This window comes from Eumetopias jubatus, unplaced genomic scaffold (genome assembly GCF_037043125.1).
Source record: "Eumetopias jubatus isolate StellerSeaLion01/CBP00866 unplaced genomic scaffold, mEumJub1_p1.0 scaffold_4, whole genome shotgun sequence".
In the NCBI taxonomy this organism is placed as follows: Eukaryota; Metazoa; Chordata; class Mammalia; order Carnivora; family Otariidae; genus Eumetopias; species Eumetopias jubatus.
This window is the reverse complement of record NW_028274810.1, coordinates 180,284,309-180,300,640: the sequence shown is the minus strand read 5'-3', so window position 1 is coordinate 180,300,640 and position 16,332 is coordinate 180,284,309. Positions and strand designations below refer to the sequence as shown.

At 39.0% G+C, this 16,332-nt stretch overlaps 1 pseudogene; it reads right to left on the bottom strand.

The window, feature by feature from the left end:
* Positions 1–13,897: 13,897 nt before the first annotated feature.
* On the bottom strand, positions 13,898–16,094 carry LOC114220900 (heat shock cognate 71 kDa protein pseudogene; annotated as a pseudogene).
* Positions 16,095–16,332: the final 238 nt, after the last annotated feature.

Here is a 16,332-nt window from a genome sequence, read left to right as displayed (position 1 = left end):
TTCCAACATTCCATCATTTCTTTACAGAATGCTTCCATCTTGGAATTCCATGAGACACACCTCCTTTCTGTGATTATGTGTCATTGAGTCTTCACATTCTCCCAAATGCCATGTCATCTGAGAGAAGTCTCCATTTTTCTTGCCTAAAATAAATTAAAAGAAAAGCTTATGCATTCTTTTTTTTTTAAGATTTTATTTATTTATTTGCCAGAGAGAGACACAGCGAGAGAGGGAACACAAGCATGGGGAGTGGGAGAGGGAGAAGCAGGCTTCCCGCCGAGCAGGGAGCCTGATGTGGGGCTTGATCCCAGGATCCTGAGATCATGACCTGAGCCAAAGGCAGACGCTTAACTACTGAGCCACCCAGGTGCCCCAAGCTTATGGATTCTTTCTCTTTCCTCCCTCTTTCTCTCAGTTTCACTGCTCTCTGGGGAAATGGAGGTATGTTTACTATGTAGTGGTGGGTCAGGTGGGTAGTCAGGAAAAAATTCCTCTAAAAGAAGACTCCTGCTAGTGCTTTGTTCTTAGCTTAAAAGTAGTTCTGGAGTGAAACTGCATGTTATAAAGCCTACCCAAAATTTTAATTAAGGATGTTGAAATTCAAACTCAATGTAATTTGTTCTGTTTAACCAGCTATCTATTATGGGCTATGATAGGGTAACTTACACTAAACTAGACCTACCATAAACAGCCATAAAGCTATACAAAACAGATGAGGCAATTTCCTGACCTCAATACAGCATGTGGGGTGCAACTGTCCCACTGAGCTTAGGGTTACAGAAATCAGGGTCTACAACAGCTGACAGAGCTTCATTCTGCACATGAAGGCACCAAAAAAAAAAAATATATGGAGATAATTTATTTAGAGGGAGTTCCCAAAATCCAGGAGGCTTTGGATCCCCATGAGGCCTTGTCCAAGGGCTGTGCTTGACATGTGTGTATTAAAGTTTCCCAGGAAATAGTAACTCCAGATTTGAGAGCCAAGCACATCTACTATTGATCAGTGTGGGGGTCATTGGAATTCCAGATTGGAGAGACATGTTAAGATTTTATTAACACGGGACATCCAACTGCTGAACTAAATTTCTTGGCTCAAGATGGAGCCACTCCTACCCACAATGCAACATCAGCAAACCAAAACTTAGATGACCACATGTCCCTGTAAATGCTTCACTTGACCAAAAACACAGTATGTCTAGTCAGCCTAATCCCCAAATGCCAAACCAACTCTGGGTCTTCTCACCCAAAACAAAGTAGACTACGTGGCCCCAGACAATCAGATATTTGCTATTGGCCTCTGCCTTATTCTTTATTCTTCAGACTGTAACAGCTTCTTACCTTCAGCCCCATTTTTCAGTTCTTAGAAAGGAGACTGTCCACTTAATGAGGTAGTAAATAAGTTGTTTAGTTTAACATCTAAGTTGTTTCCTCTAGTCATTTTTTAACACAGTGGAGACACCAAAAAAGAGGTACTATAGGAGTAAAAAACCAAGACCTTATTTAGGATAAGTTCTACTCTAGAACCACTCTAAAAAGCTTAAAACCAAACACCAATAGGATCCACAGAATACAGCTGAGCAGTTGAGTTCTGCTGAACAAAAATGGTTTAGGGCTTTCCACAACACCAAACCCACAATATACAAAGCAAAGCCTACAGAAGTTGGAGTAAATCAGCCAGTAATTGAATTGCCTATCAGAACAAACATCAACTCTCCTCAGAAGAAAGTTACAGAAAGTAGAATCTCTAAAATATGTCACTACCATGTTCACTAAACAACCACAAAAATGATAAAGTTTGTATATTTATGCAACGAAATTCTACACAGCAATGAAAAACAATTACAGATATATACAACAACATGGGAGAATCTCAAAATCATTATGTGGAATGAAAGAAGCCAGACATAAAAGAGTACACACTGAATGATTCCTTTACATGAAATTTTAAAATACTAATCTGTAGTGATAGAAGCCAGATCACGGATGACCTAAAGTAGGGGGTGGGACCCATGGACTTCAAAAGGTCATGAGAAAACTCTTTGAGGTGGTAGAAGCATTCTCTATCTTGTTTGTGAACATGTCACATCTATTTGTCAGAATTTACTGAACTATACATTTAAAATGGATGCATTTTGTTGCACATAAATTATACTTCAATATTTATTAAAAATATAGCCAACAATGAATAAAGATAACTCCAGATTATGTAATAGTCAAAACCTATCCTGAGCTGAGTGGCTGAAAAATAAAAAGCCACAGTGACCTGTGAGCACATTATGTACCTTCTACAGATCCCTGCGTAAGCTTGCCAGATCCTCTCAGATACTATCCAACTGCATTCTTTCTTAAAGGGAAAAATTTAGTTTATGTATTAATAGCTTTCTTAAAAACAGAATGTCATGATAGCCCCAAACCCCGTGAACCTGTGGGAAATTCTGAATGACCACCGGGGCATCCTACTTTCAGCATATTCCTCTTATTACATAGATCATGCTGTATCATAATGATCTTAAGATGTGCTGCTTTCCCCTAGTAGACTATAAACATACTAATATTAGCTCCTGTATCTCATTAGTCTTGTGATTGTAGGACCCAACATGGTGACTGACACAAAAATAAGTTCTCAAAAATATATTTGTTGGGGCACCTGGATGGCTCAGTCCAATTAAGGGTCTGCCTTTGGCTAAGGTCATGGTCTTGGGGTCCTGGGATTGAGCCCTTCTTGAGGCTCCCTGCCCCAGGGGGGAGTCTGCTTCTCCCTCTCCTTCTGCCCCTCCCCCCTGCTCATGCTTTCTCTCTCTGTCTCTCTCTCTCTCTCTCAAATAAATTAAAAAAATAAATAGGAATAACTATTTTCATATATATATATATAGTGAAAGAAGAAAATCTGTTAACTAATTCTGATCAAATTCATATCTTGGATGTGAGGAGTTTTGTTTCTTCTAAAATTTTGGACATTGCTATATTAATTCTTATATTAAATAATGGACTAATTTTTTTAAACAAGAACATGGGCAGAAAACTACAAAATAGTTTTCCAAAGAGTATTTTAGGAAAGAACAATAAAGTAGAGTAGTTTGAAAATGAAGTCCTCTTTGTAAGAAATGCCTGGCATTTTTTGAGCATGAACAAGTTGGTGGTCACTGATGGAAAGAAAGTTTCAAAAGGCAATTGCTTTGATATTTTATACCATTACCAATGTTATCCTATTTTTTTCCTTCATAAGCAAAAGTTTGCAAAGCTTAAGATAGAAAAAAACTATGGCTTATGTGGAAAACTAGGGATAAACCTTTAGAAATTTTCAACAATTATTATTCTTTTTACTGACAAAGATTTTTCTCCTTGACCACACTCTGGTCAGGCTCCTATGAACTTTCTTCTCAAATAGGTCCTGACTTGTATTTCCATGTTCATCTCTGCATTGTTCATTTTCAGTAAAAGTCCTACAAAGCCCATTCACCTAGAATCCTCCTTCCTTCCTATTTGATCACTCTTAATATCTATTTGGGTTCTTCATCATCCATTCTTCCCCATTCTCTCAGTCCCATTCACCCCCACCCGCCTGCCTTCAGCAGGAACCCTGTTGGATTGGGTTAGCCAGAATCACCCTTCATCTCTGATGTGTTCTCTTTGTAATTTTCCATCCACTGGCTCCCTACACCACTCTTTGGCTATAAATTTCCACTTCTCCTTGTTGCTCTTGGAGTTGAACCCAATCTTTCTCCCACACTGCAGGACCCCATTGCAGTGGTCCCTACACCTACCACAGTGGTACTCCTTAAATAAAGTCTGCTTTACCATTCTTTAACAAATGTCATGAACAATTTTTACTTAGCATAACAATGGAATTTTTTCTATTTTCTATGTCATATGTTGATTCCAAATATACTAATACTAATTAGTATCATCATCCCTTTTATATTGTTTATATTTTTGTTGGAAAAAGATTGTCTTTATTCCCTCCCACATTACAAACATGATACATGTTAAATAAAATTATCTTTGTCATGTATGTATAAATATCATGGTCACGGAAGCCACTGTAAGAAGGGGGATTAAGGGATGACCAGGTGGCACAGTTGGTTAAGCATCTGACTCTTGGTTTTGGCTCAGGTTACAATCTCAGGGTCATGAGCTTGAGCCCCGCATTGGGCTCAGTACTCAGCAGGGAGTCTGCTTTGGATTCTCTCTTCCTCTCTCTCTGCCCCTCCCACTCATGTGCTCTGTCTCCCTAAAATAAATAAATAAATCATTTTTAAAAAAGGATGATTAAAAGTATATTCTTCCTCTCCCCAAAGTTTACATAGATTGAATTTCAAGACTAATTTGGCTCGAGAAATAAAGTAAAATATTTAGGAATAACTATTTTCATATATCTAATTTTTATGTGTATAATATAATTTATTTTCCTAACATAAAACTTTCAAATCTACAATTTAAAATAAGTGCATAGATTATAAATGACATGTTTAGAGTCTGTTTCAAAGAGAATGTTAAAAACTCTCTTCCCTTTGCAGATGTGTTTAACATGAAAATGGGACTTGCTTTCCTTTTGAATACCAGAAGGGGCAGTTTAAGTTTCCCTGAGCCAGCAGAAAGGAAGCATTCTTGTCGTTCTTCACTTCTTCCAATTCTATCCCAGCTGCATTCCCAAAAACTTAAGCCAGATCTAGAAGCAAATGCTTTTGGTCAGTCATAGCGACGGCCATTTTCATTTCCAAGGTTGGTGGGTGGGGAGAGGTATGATTCATCTTGAAGGTAACACAGCTTTACCTCACTGGCAAAGCATAAAGAAGCCAGACACTCCCTTGGAAGGATAACTATGGCTATCCATCAACCAGCTCTTATCTAAATTATTTCTTTAATTATGGCATTAGAGTTACTCATTGTTTTCCCAAAGATTTTTTTTTTCCCTCTGTCTAGGCTGCATAATCATGATTTTTGTCTTTTGAAATCCTTCTCATTCTTCAATGCCCAGCTCAGGGCAAATTTACTGAAAATAATCTTTAGCAAATTTTAAAAGTTCATATAGTTTTGAGCAAAGAAATGCTTGCATTGCACATAGAGATACGAAATTTTTTAAAAGAGAAAATATGGAGACTATTATGTCGAAGTTGGCTTTCAATTTTCCTGAAGTCTGTAGGCTGTCCACCTCCATGTCCGTTACCTAAGGAAAAGGTGCTTGCTAATTGCAGCTGGAGACTTGTTATCTAGCACCACAAAAATGATAAAAGCAAACCAGCGAAATCTTTGCCAGACATACTCAGCGTGAATTAATCTCATGTTCTTCTGTGATTTAACAGTGTCTAAGCTTTCAACTAGCTTCGAGCACTTAAAAAATTCAATTGCACAAACATTGATTGAAGACCTGTTAGGTGAAAAATAACATGCTAGGGAGAGGCTATACACATGAACAGGATATGAGTCAAAAGGAGCATGGAGAAAGAAGGAATACCCCAAAGGGGGTGCTGTGAGTGAAAGTAGGGGAAATGGAGAAAGAAACATAATAATCTTGGTCTGTGGAGTGAGAAAGCATTCTAGACAAAAAGAAAGTGTGGTCAGGGAGAGCCCAGAGCAGAGAGCTCTTTTGAGCAGTTTATAATCCAGTGTGATTATAACGTTTGTGTGCTTAAAAATTGCCTGGACAGCTTATTAAAAATGTAGATTCCCGAGGCTGCTTGTCTGGAGAGTCTGATCCACAAGTCTGGAATGGGGTCTGAGGACTGGTGTCCCAGGTGATTCTGATTGTCAGTGGCCCAGATGCAATTCTGAAAAGTCTTGGTCTGAGTGTGGATGATAGAGGATGTGAAATGAAGTTCAGACTAGAAATTTGCTTCAGAATAGATGGTGAAGAGCTTCGAATGTTTCACAAAGGAAAATTCAGTTAAGAGGCGATGAAGATTTTAAGGAAAACTGAGGATCAGAGTTTAGGAATCTCACTTTGGGAACAGTGGAGATGATGAATTGCAAAGAACCTGAAGACTTAGGAGACAAATGCAGACCCTTCTCTGGCATTTGAAACAGGTGACTAGGGAGGGAGCAGAGGTGAGACAGGCTGTGCCCGCAAGACTTGGGGCACCTATGGATCTGAAATTAGGTGGGCAGGAGAAGCCAAGATGATGTGAGATTTCTAGTCTAAGGGACACAATCAAATCAAAGAACAGGGAAGGAAGAAATCAGTAAGTTCGGTTTAAAACATGCTGTCTTTGAGGTAAAACATTCCTTCAGTGGTGTCTACTAGGCTCATGTATATCTGGAAGGCAAAAGAAAGGTCATGGCTGCATCCATCCATCCATCCTTCCATTCAATCCTTCCTTTAATAAATATTGACCAGGTATGTACTGGGGGTCAGGCTCTGTTCTAGGTGTGGAGTATATGTTTATGAGCAGGAAAAAAGAAAAACTTTTGTCTCCATCATGCTTACATTTTAGAGGAGGCAGAAAACAAATAAATAAATACACAATGTCATGTTAGGTGCCAAAAAGTCTACAGAGAAAAACTAAAAGCAAAGAAGGAAATAGAACATTTTGGAGGGCGCTATTTTTGATGGGAAAGTTGGGATAGATTTCTCAGTGACATTTGAAATGAGACCTGAAGGAAGGTAAGAAATGAGCAAGCAAAATGAATAACTGAAAGAAAGATGATTCTAGATGCCATGGTCTATCTACGTAATTTTATATCTTCCAAGTGTGAAGCTGATCTATGCACATTCATGCCTTCATCAATTTAATAGTTACTGAGTCCTACTCTGTGCCAAGCAGCTATTCTTGGCATTTTGCTTACATGTTTGTAAGCAAAATAAACCACCCCCCTCAAAATAAACCCTAGTGTCATGGAGTTTACATTCTAGTAGAGGAAATAGATAAACAAACATAAAAAAGATAAATGAGGGATGCCTGGATGGCTCAGTCAGTTAACTGTCTGCCTTCGGCTCAGGTCATGATAAGGGGTCCTGGGATCAAGCCCTGCATTGGGCTCCCTGCTCAGCGGAGAGCCTGCTTCTCCCTCTCTCTCTGCTGCTCCCCCCTGCTCTTGCTCTCTCTCTCTCTGTCAAATAAATAAATAAAATCTAAAAAAAACTTTGCAAGTACTTAAATTATTCCTGTTAACAAATGAAGCAATCACATACATACAGTGACCATCAAGCCCCTTTTTCAAAATGTTTATAAATGTAGTCAAATTTCTGATGCTTATTAACTTAAAGCCACAATTTTAAAATTAAATCAAATTCCTGGGGTGCCTGGGTGGCTCAGTAGGTTAAGCATCAGGTTAGGCTCATGTAGGTTAGGTTAAGTTAGCAGTAGTTTAGGCTCAGGTCATGATCTCAGGGTCCTAGGATCGAGCCCTGCATCGGGCTTCCTGGTCAGTGGGGAGTCTGCTTGTTCATCTCCCTCTGCCCCTACCCCGGCTCGTGTTCTCCCTCTCTTTCGCTCTGCTTTCTCTCTCTCAAATAACTAAAATCTTTTAAAAAAATTTTAAATCAAATGCCCTGAAGTCCTAAATTTTGAGAAAATTACAAACATACTCATTGTATTAAACGGGATGCAGAAGTATACATACTCTGCATAATCCTTGCTTTCATCATTTCAATGTTCATTCAAGTCTTTCCAGACTTGAAGTGTTGACCCAGTTAAGGGGATCAGATTTGCTATACGAGTTCAGTTGAGTCTTCTGTCTAACCTAGAGTTGCCTAATGGGCCCAGATTTGAGACCAAGAAGCTTACTTTATCTTCTCAGGGGAGCTGAGGTAACATACATAGCCATGAAATATGGTTTATTATGTGTCAGAGACCCGAAACCAGCTGGAAGACCCATGAGCTACATGCCTACAGCATGTTTCTATCAGGTCAACGGCTGGATGTGTTACTCCAAGGCCACGCTCTTCACACGTGTCAGCTCAGCCACCCACCTTCCCCTTAGTCCAAGCTGTACTTTTACCTGTCTCCTCACTTTTTTATCTGCTTTATTTCAACAGATTTTGACAACCACCACATGAGTTCTTTCACCCCCTGAAAATGTATTCAGCAAAACTATTTACTGCTTGATTGAATTCTGCATTCCTGTCATATTTTTCTTTACCTGTAATTCTAAAAACACGTGATTGTCATTTCATTCACGCTCAAGTGCTTCTTTCATGGTTACCTGGCTCGACAGCTGTACCTCTAAGTGACGATAAGCCATTTAAAACAAAAATTGTTATATTTTCTGCCCAACATTCCTGAGGAACAAACGGGACAGAAATTATTTAACTCCTATTTATAAAAATATTGAGATGCAAGAAGAAACAACTTACCTAACCCTGGATCACTTTGGAGTAGTTTAATCAAAAGAATCTCTCTCAGTTATCCTGGCATTTCATGCTCAATGCCTCACAATGAGAGCTCATTTGTCTCTTTTAAAGGAAGATTGGTGAATATTTGTGTATGAATATTAAAAAACTTAAATGGCAGTCTGAATTGATTGAAGAATACCCAATGCTATAAATGAGAAAGAAGCTCTGGAGAACTTCTGGAAACTCACCAGGCATGTCACTCAAAGTAGAAAGAAGGTACTTCACTCTAAGTTTGGATCAGAATTAACTACCTCCCGTGCCTGTAAACTCTGGAAATAGACAAGACTGCCATTTAGAGAGTAAAACAAATGGCCAACTTTCAATCCATTTTCCATCCTTTAAACTCTTCACGAAAAATACTCAACATTATTCCACACTGCCACATCAGTTGCATTGGAGTAGAAGGAAATTTATATTTATAAGATGATTTCATGCTTAGTGTATATCCAAGTACAATACAAAGTAATAAATTAAGTAGAAATTGTACTTAATTTAGGCACAAGTAATCTTGTTTCTGCTAGAAAGAGCAATGGGTAAGAACATTTTCTTTCCTAAAGGATCTTGCATTTTATAGAGCTCTTCTTATTGGTTATTAATCTGTTAAATTTAAACCAGTGTAAGAAGTTGGCACTCTTAATACTTAGAAAATTTTGTTCATTCAAAGAGCTTTATGTGGACCTGGCAGCTTTTTTCAATTTACATGATAGGTTGAGTAAATGCAACATTTATTATGTATCAAATAAAGTTATTTCTCTCTCTCTCTAAATATATATATTTCTCTACATTTATATGTGTAGGACATATCTTTAATATTTGTTTCAGTGGAATGAAGCAGTTATTGCTGCAGAACTTATTTAACTAAGAATGGCAATACTGGATAAATTTTTGAGATGCCAATGTGGGTGCGCATGTGTGTGTGTGTATATGTGTGTAGTGAACCTTGAAACAACAAAGGGTAGTAGGGAGAATAGGTACACACTTGAGAGTTTCATCAGTAAAGTCAGGGCAATTGAGTCATGGAAGGATGTTCATAAATTGGCAAAGTTTTATTATCGTTAAGAATGCAAAATAGTTCTTGAGATATTCTATGGGGATATTGAGGCCCAGAAAGAGATGAACAAATATAGCTAAGGACCCAGCCAAGCTCCCTAAGCAGTAGACTGAGGCTGGACCCCTGGGCTTCTGATGCCTGCACTCCTTCCAAAGATGTTGTTGCTCATCAATGCTCTTTAAACATTTTGACTCACCCAAATACATTCTTGGCTTCCAGAGGCATATTTTATAGTCTGAAAGTCTCCTGATCAATTGTCTGCAAATGGAGGCAGAAATGGGAAAAGAATCTGGGATAAAGCAAGATAGTGAAGCTTGGAAATCCTTCACTGGCAAGTAATTAAACAGTTCTCTAGGCATAATTGCAGAATCACTCACATGATATTTTGTGGCTAAACAGATTAGCTGCAGACACAAAGCATTGGCAAGGGGACTGCATATCAGCAGTGACTCAGAAAAATAACCTATTCCAGTCACTTTTTCATTTTTACAGACCGTAGTTTATTAAATCATTTTTAGTGGCTATTGATACAGATGTAATTCCTTTCAATTGTTTATCTTTCATAGGACTTCCTGTTTTTAGAACACTTAGAGGATTTTCCTAATGTGAACATGTCAGAAAAGGCTCTGAGTTTCATTCCTTATAGAGGCTTTAAGCTACAGTTGGCCTCCATAGCTTGTTCTGGATGATAAAACTCCAACTTATGAAACACCCTTGAGTGAACAAGAATTGAAAAACTTTTAAATGAACATGTCTGGCTAAGGGAATTTCACTGGAACTGTCAGAAAGAGTTAGCCACCCCCCCCTCCAGTCTGATACCAGGGGAGCTCTTTTCATTTATTATCTATCATCTAGCCAGTACCATTTTCATTTGGCTTTTAGCAAGTGTGAATTAGCAATAGATCCTCCACCTGTCTGATAACTTTGAAGTGTCAAATCTCATTTTTTTTCACTTGGTCAGGTGTTGGAGACCAGTTCAGCTGTGTTACACATTTGACACTGTTGTCATTTCCTTTCTCATATTCTTCTGTAACATTACTGAGAAGAGAGCAATGCATATGAATATGGCTCTATATGCATAGTAAATTTTGATAGCACTTTGTTCTTGGGGCTCATCTCTGGATATAGATCTGTAATTGTTAATAGTGAGTTGAAGAATACAGTGCTATGCTTTATTAATACATGACACAGACATAATTTCTCCTAACTGAAAGATATCATTTGACCAGTAGGTCAGAGAACGGCAATTACTGTGGAGGTACAGATTACAACAATGATAGGAAATCATTAACAATGGCATTTTGGTTTAAAACTGTGTACTTTCTGAAATGTTTCCCTCAATTGACTAATTTCCCTCAGGCAGAAATAAAGAAAGAGACCAGCTCAGTTTAATAGCTTTTAAATTTTCCTATCTATGTCTGAGGCTGAGACTATTTTCTTTGAGCACATTGGGAAATTGTTCCCAGACCTCTAAGGGTAAGGTTGAGTGAATGTAATTCCCAGAAAATTAAGCAAGGTTTTGTGTCTTGATTTATTTTTTTAATGTCCTCATCTAATATCTTTGAAGGCAGCTGGTCATGTGCAGAGCAAAATATGTAGTAGAATTTTTTTTTTTTTTTTTTTTTTTGCTTTGAACTGACTGAGGCCAACACTACTGACCAGACCATGAGATAGCTATCTTAAACTGAATTTTAAGAGCAGAGAACATTCACTCATGGAATATTTTCTGGGACCCTAAAAATGATAATAAAATGAAAAGTTCATATGATCTCAGATCCAGGTAACAGAAAACCCTGGCTCACCATGTCTTTAAATAGAACAGCTCAACACAACTTCTGCAGATCGTTCATCTCCAGGGCTGGGTTATACAGAGTATCGACAACCTCAGTCTTCCCATTCTGAAGCCATCAGGTTAAATCATTTTACAGATAGTATGTTTGCATGGCAACATTCTGAGGCAAAACATGAACACGTTCTCTCAAAAGTTTCATTGACAACAGAAACGTTTCCTATAAACCCCTCGGCAGATGTATGCCCACTTCTTAGTGGTCATAACTGGCTCACACAGAAACCAGTCACCACAAGGGCAAAGGTCCACCATGGCTGGCTTCAACGATCACGATTCACAATCTGAGGCCCTCCTCCCTAGAAAGATGCAGCCAGAAGAAGAGAATGGATCCCTGAACAAGTGTAGGGGTCTATTAGGAAGGAAGGAACAAAGGAAGAGGAAGGAACCTTGATGTGTACACAACAAATCCTGTCTGGCATACCAACACACCTATACAGTTAAAAGATGTCAGTTATTTAGAAGGGTCAACACATTTACGGTTTCTATTTGTTCTTAAGTCTTTAAATGATGCTTCAAATTTTCAAAATGCTGTATCACACATGTTGGTAAATGCAGAAACACTTGTTTATTCATGCCATTATCTACCACTGAACTCCCTCTTCCCAACTATGAGATGTTTTCAGGTCCACTGAATGTATCAGCTACGTCCACTCTCTTCCAGCCTCATTCTATCTCTCATGCCCTTCTGGTGAAACTTGGCCATGTTTTCTCAAGTCCCCAGCTTAAACAAACACGCAATGTCCCATTTGTCCCACTTCCAGCTTTTTATGGCGAGGCAAGGAAATCTTGGTTACCCATCTCCATATCTTCAGAAGAAAGTGGGGCACACAAATCTACTGCTTAATGTCCAAACTTGTCTTGAGGTTCTAATACCCCTCCTCACTCCTGGTTTGCCTCATGGCAAAGTCAGGATGCTCTGACTTTTGAGAAACCCACATAGCTAGTGCTCTGGCTTAAACACCATGCTCAGCACCCTTATGGATCTGAATTTTGGTGATCAAAACACAGGTTTTTTAGACCCATAAACCTCTTTTCTCAAACTATTTTCTCTTTGTGGGTCACAAAAGTCTAATTTGAAAGTCAAGAGCTTAGGGAAATTAGTACAGAAACGCTCGCTGTTACTTGACTGTGAAGAAGGCTAGGATATCAGGAAACACTGAAGGAGGAACCAAAGGCATAATGAGTGAATTATCATCCTGCTACAATAAGGAAAAGGCCTCAAGTAATCCGTAGCTAGTTAAGAAAAGAGCCATGGGATAGAATGCAAATTTTCCCTTTCAAATCCTGTGTTCTTGTCACACTGACATCATACCATTAGCTGTTCAGAATATTTTCAAAACCCAAGAAGCATTAATAATATTTGTATCTGGCTCCTGGCCTCAAAGCATCCAGTTGAGAATTGTGTTTGGGCCAGCCACCCCAGTGGGCAAAACTTGTCAGCCAATCTGCCCATCCTCAACTTCCTGGACCAATACTGAAGACTGCCTTTCCTGGCACTCCTCAGACCCCAAACATTTTCCACTCTGTGGTTCATTCCCTCAGGACTGAGTGTGTCTCCTCAACAACAGTTTAACCTGAGGAATTAATCTCTGTCAACCTGTTACCTATTCCATATAAGTTACATGTACTTTTACCTAGGCACCTTGGGAACAAGAGTTTAATTCAGTGGATGACATGATTCTGATAGTTAGAATTTCATGAACCAGATAGACCAGAAGAGGGAGAAAGAGGTAATTATAAAAGAGGATTATAAGATCATTTGTTTGTCAAAGGTACCCCAGAGGATGATGAAAGAATACTCAAATTCCTTCAAATCTGTCCCGGTGGATCATTGCCTCCTGGCTGGAAACAGTCCACTTCATACTTGGAAATACAGGAGACCCAGAACTTTCCCCTCCAAGTAGAGGGCACAGTTCAATCTTAAATTCCAAAAGAACATCTACACAATCTATTAGTATTTACAGCTTTGACATTTGGCAAGGAATTTTGACTATGCCCAGCTGAGAAGCAATAAAACTCCTTTGTGAACAAATTGCTTTGGTATTGAGGGTCACTGCCTCAGTATGAGCGAAGTCAGTCAAGGAGAAAACTAACCAGTTCAGAGTGTAGTCCTAATGGTTATGCTTTAATGGAAAGTTAACTCATTATTTGAAAGTTAAACTACCATTTCTAATCTGTCTTAGTATAACTAAGATTGAAGGTGGACACTCTGAGTTGTAATTCATTAATACACCTTGACATTATTAATCTCTTCATTTAGTATGTTCTTAATGGCAAGGGCAGTAAAAAAAAAATGTTTCCACCAAACAAATAAAAAATCAGATGTGTACTTTTAACAAATTAATTATTTCAAGTTATATTTATTGAAAACTTACTATGCCTAGTAGCAGGTGGATACAAAAATGTATGGCATTCTTTTTTTTTTTTTGGTGCCAATTAAATACAGTTTTATTTAAGACATTGTATTTTCCACTTAACAATACAGTGCTTATAGAGTGCAATGTTTATTTCCTTTCCCTATGCATGTATTCCATATTCAAGTATCAAGAATGCCCAGTTTATTTACTATAGCAGCTCAACATTAAAACTGTCATGGAATTTGCTACAAATTTGGGTCCTTCGAATATTTTATGGGGAACAATGCTAGACCTATTTTCAGGTTGGCTTAATCAACCTCTTCAATGGTGGGTCCAGAGGAGGCACCACCAGAGGGAGGAGCTCCACCACCAGGGAAGCCTCCAGGCATTCCTCCTGGCATGCCCCCTGCACTCTGGTACAGTTTGGTAATGATAGGATTGCAGACTTTCTTCAGCTCTTTCTGCTGGTGTTCAAATTCTTCCTTCTCTGCAGTCTGGTTCTTATCAAGCCAACTGATGATTTCATTGCACTTGTCAAGAATCTTCTGTTTGTTCTCATCATTGATCTTGCCCTGACGTTTTTCATCTTCAACAGTTGCTTTCATGTTAAATGCCTGAGACTCAAGTGAATTCTTGGAAGACACCTTGTCCCGCTGTTTCTCATCTTCAGCTTTGTACTTCTCAGCTTCCGGGACCATGTGCTCAATGTCTTCCTTGCCCAAGCGGCCCCTGTCATTAGTGATGGTAATCTTGTTCTCTTTTCCTGTGTTCTTATCCACAGCAGAGACATTGAGGATACCATTAGCATCAATATCAAAAGTGACTTCAATCTGAGGAACGCCACGAGGGGCAGGAGGTATGCCTGTGTGTTCGAACTTGCCAAGTAGGTTGTTATCCTTGGTCAGGGCACACTAACCTTCATACACCTGAATAAGCACACCAGGCTGGTTGTCAGAGTAGGTAGTGAAGGCCTGTGTCTGTTTGGTAGGAATGGTAGTATTATCCTTGATGAGAACAGTCATGACTCCTCCAGCAGTTTCGATGCCAAGAGAAAGTGGAGTGACATCCAACAGCAGCAAATCTTGAACATTTTCAGATTTGTCTCCAGAAAGGGTGGCTGCCTGGACAGCTGCACTATAAGCAATAGCCTCATCAGGTTGATGCTTTTATTCAGTTCTTTCCCATTGAAGAAATCTTGTAGAAGTTTCTGAATCTTGGGGATACGGGTAGAACCACCCATCAGGACAATATCATGGATCTGAGACTTGTCTAGCTTGGCATCCCGAAGGGCTTTCTCTACAGAGTCCAGGGTGCCACAGAACAGATCAGCATTTAATTCTTCAAGCCAGGCACGAGTAATAGAGGTATAGAAGTCGATTCCTTCATATAGAGAATCAATCTCAATACTGGCCTGTGTGCTGGAAGAAAGTGTATGCTTAGCACATTCACAAGCAGTTCGGAGACAATGAACTGCCCTCTTGTTTTCACTGAGGTCCTTCTTATGTTTGTGCTTGAACTCTGCAATAAAATGGTTGACTATTCTGTTGTCAAAGTCTTCTCCACCTAAGTGGGTGTCTCCAGCTGTGGATTTGACCTCAAATATCCCATCTTCAATAGTAAGGATTGACACATCAAAAGTGCCACCTCCTAAGTCAAAGATCAGCACATTCCTTTCAGCACCAACCTTCTTGTCTAAGCCATAAGCAATAGCAGCAGCAGTTGGCTCATTGATGATTCGAAGTACATTGAGACCAGCAATAGTTTCAGCATCTTTAGAAAACAGCTGTCTGGTGATCTAGCCCAGCGTTCAATGAGCTGTATGGCATTCTTTTACCTCTAGGTGCTTCTCATTTAAGGGAGGACACAGATAATCAAATAGATGAAGACAATTTTATGTTAAGTATCCAGCAGTGGGTAAAGGGGTGGAGTCTCATGTGATTTAAGGAAAAAGAGAGGTTCCTTTTGTCTAGAGTGATAAAGAAGGATTTCATTGAAAAGAGACACTTGAAGGATGGTGGGATTTTGAAGGATGCCTCTTAAAGGATGGTAGGATTCTGAAAGAAAAATTGAAGAAGAGAGTGTGGTCCCTGAACGTATAACCTATGAGACACAGGAACTACTATTTCAAAAACCATCTGTGGTTTCCTCTAACACCTTCAAGTTTTTTCAGAGTTCCATGCATTGGATGACTAAGCCAAATGGCCCAATTATCTCCGAGGAAGCTCAAAGATAGATTTAAAAGGCAGATAAAGATTTCTACATCATACCTAAAAAGACCTCAAGAATGGAAGAAGGCATTCCAATCTGCACCAACATTTACCAATTCTAGGATATAAATAGCACATGGAAGTTCATGAGCTGCCTCTCACCATCAGGTTGACCTACCTTGGCTATAGAGCCCAAGTCATGAGTACTTGTGGGAGCCACAAATGACAGCCCGAATGATCCTGCCAAGACAAAGTCAGGGATGCTTATGTTGACTTTCCAGTGTCTGACATGACACATGGTACCCAAAAGGGGGCCCCAAAATATGAATTAAAGAAGAAAACAGAAATCAAATCAGTCTTAATGAATACAATCTTCATATCCTCTTCAGCTAAATCTCAATTACTAGACAGGTAGGGTCAGCCAAAATTTATATTAAACAAGCACTTGGGGGTGAGATGAGAGAAGAGGATAGAAGATTGTTCATAGGATTAGAAAATGGTCATTAGGAATGATGTTAATGCATTCAAGTCATTCT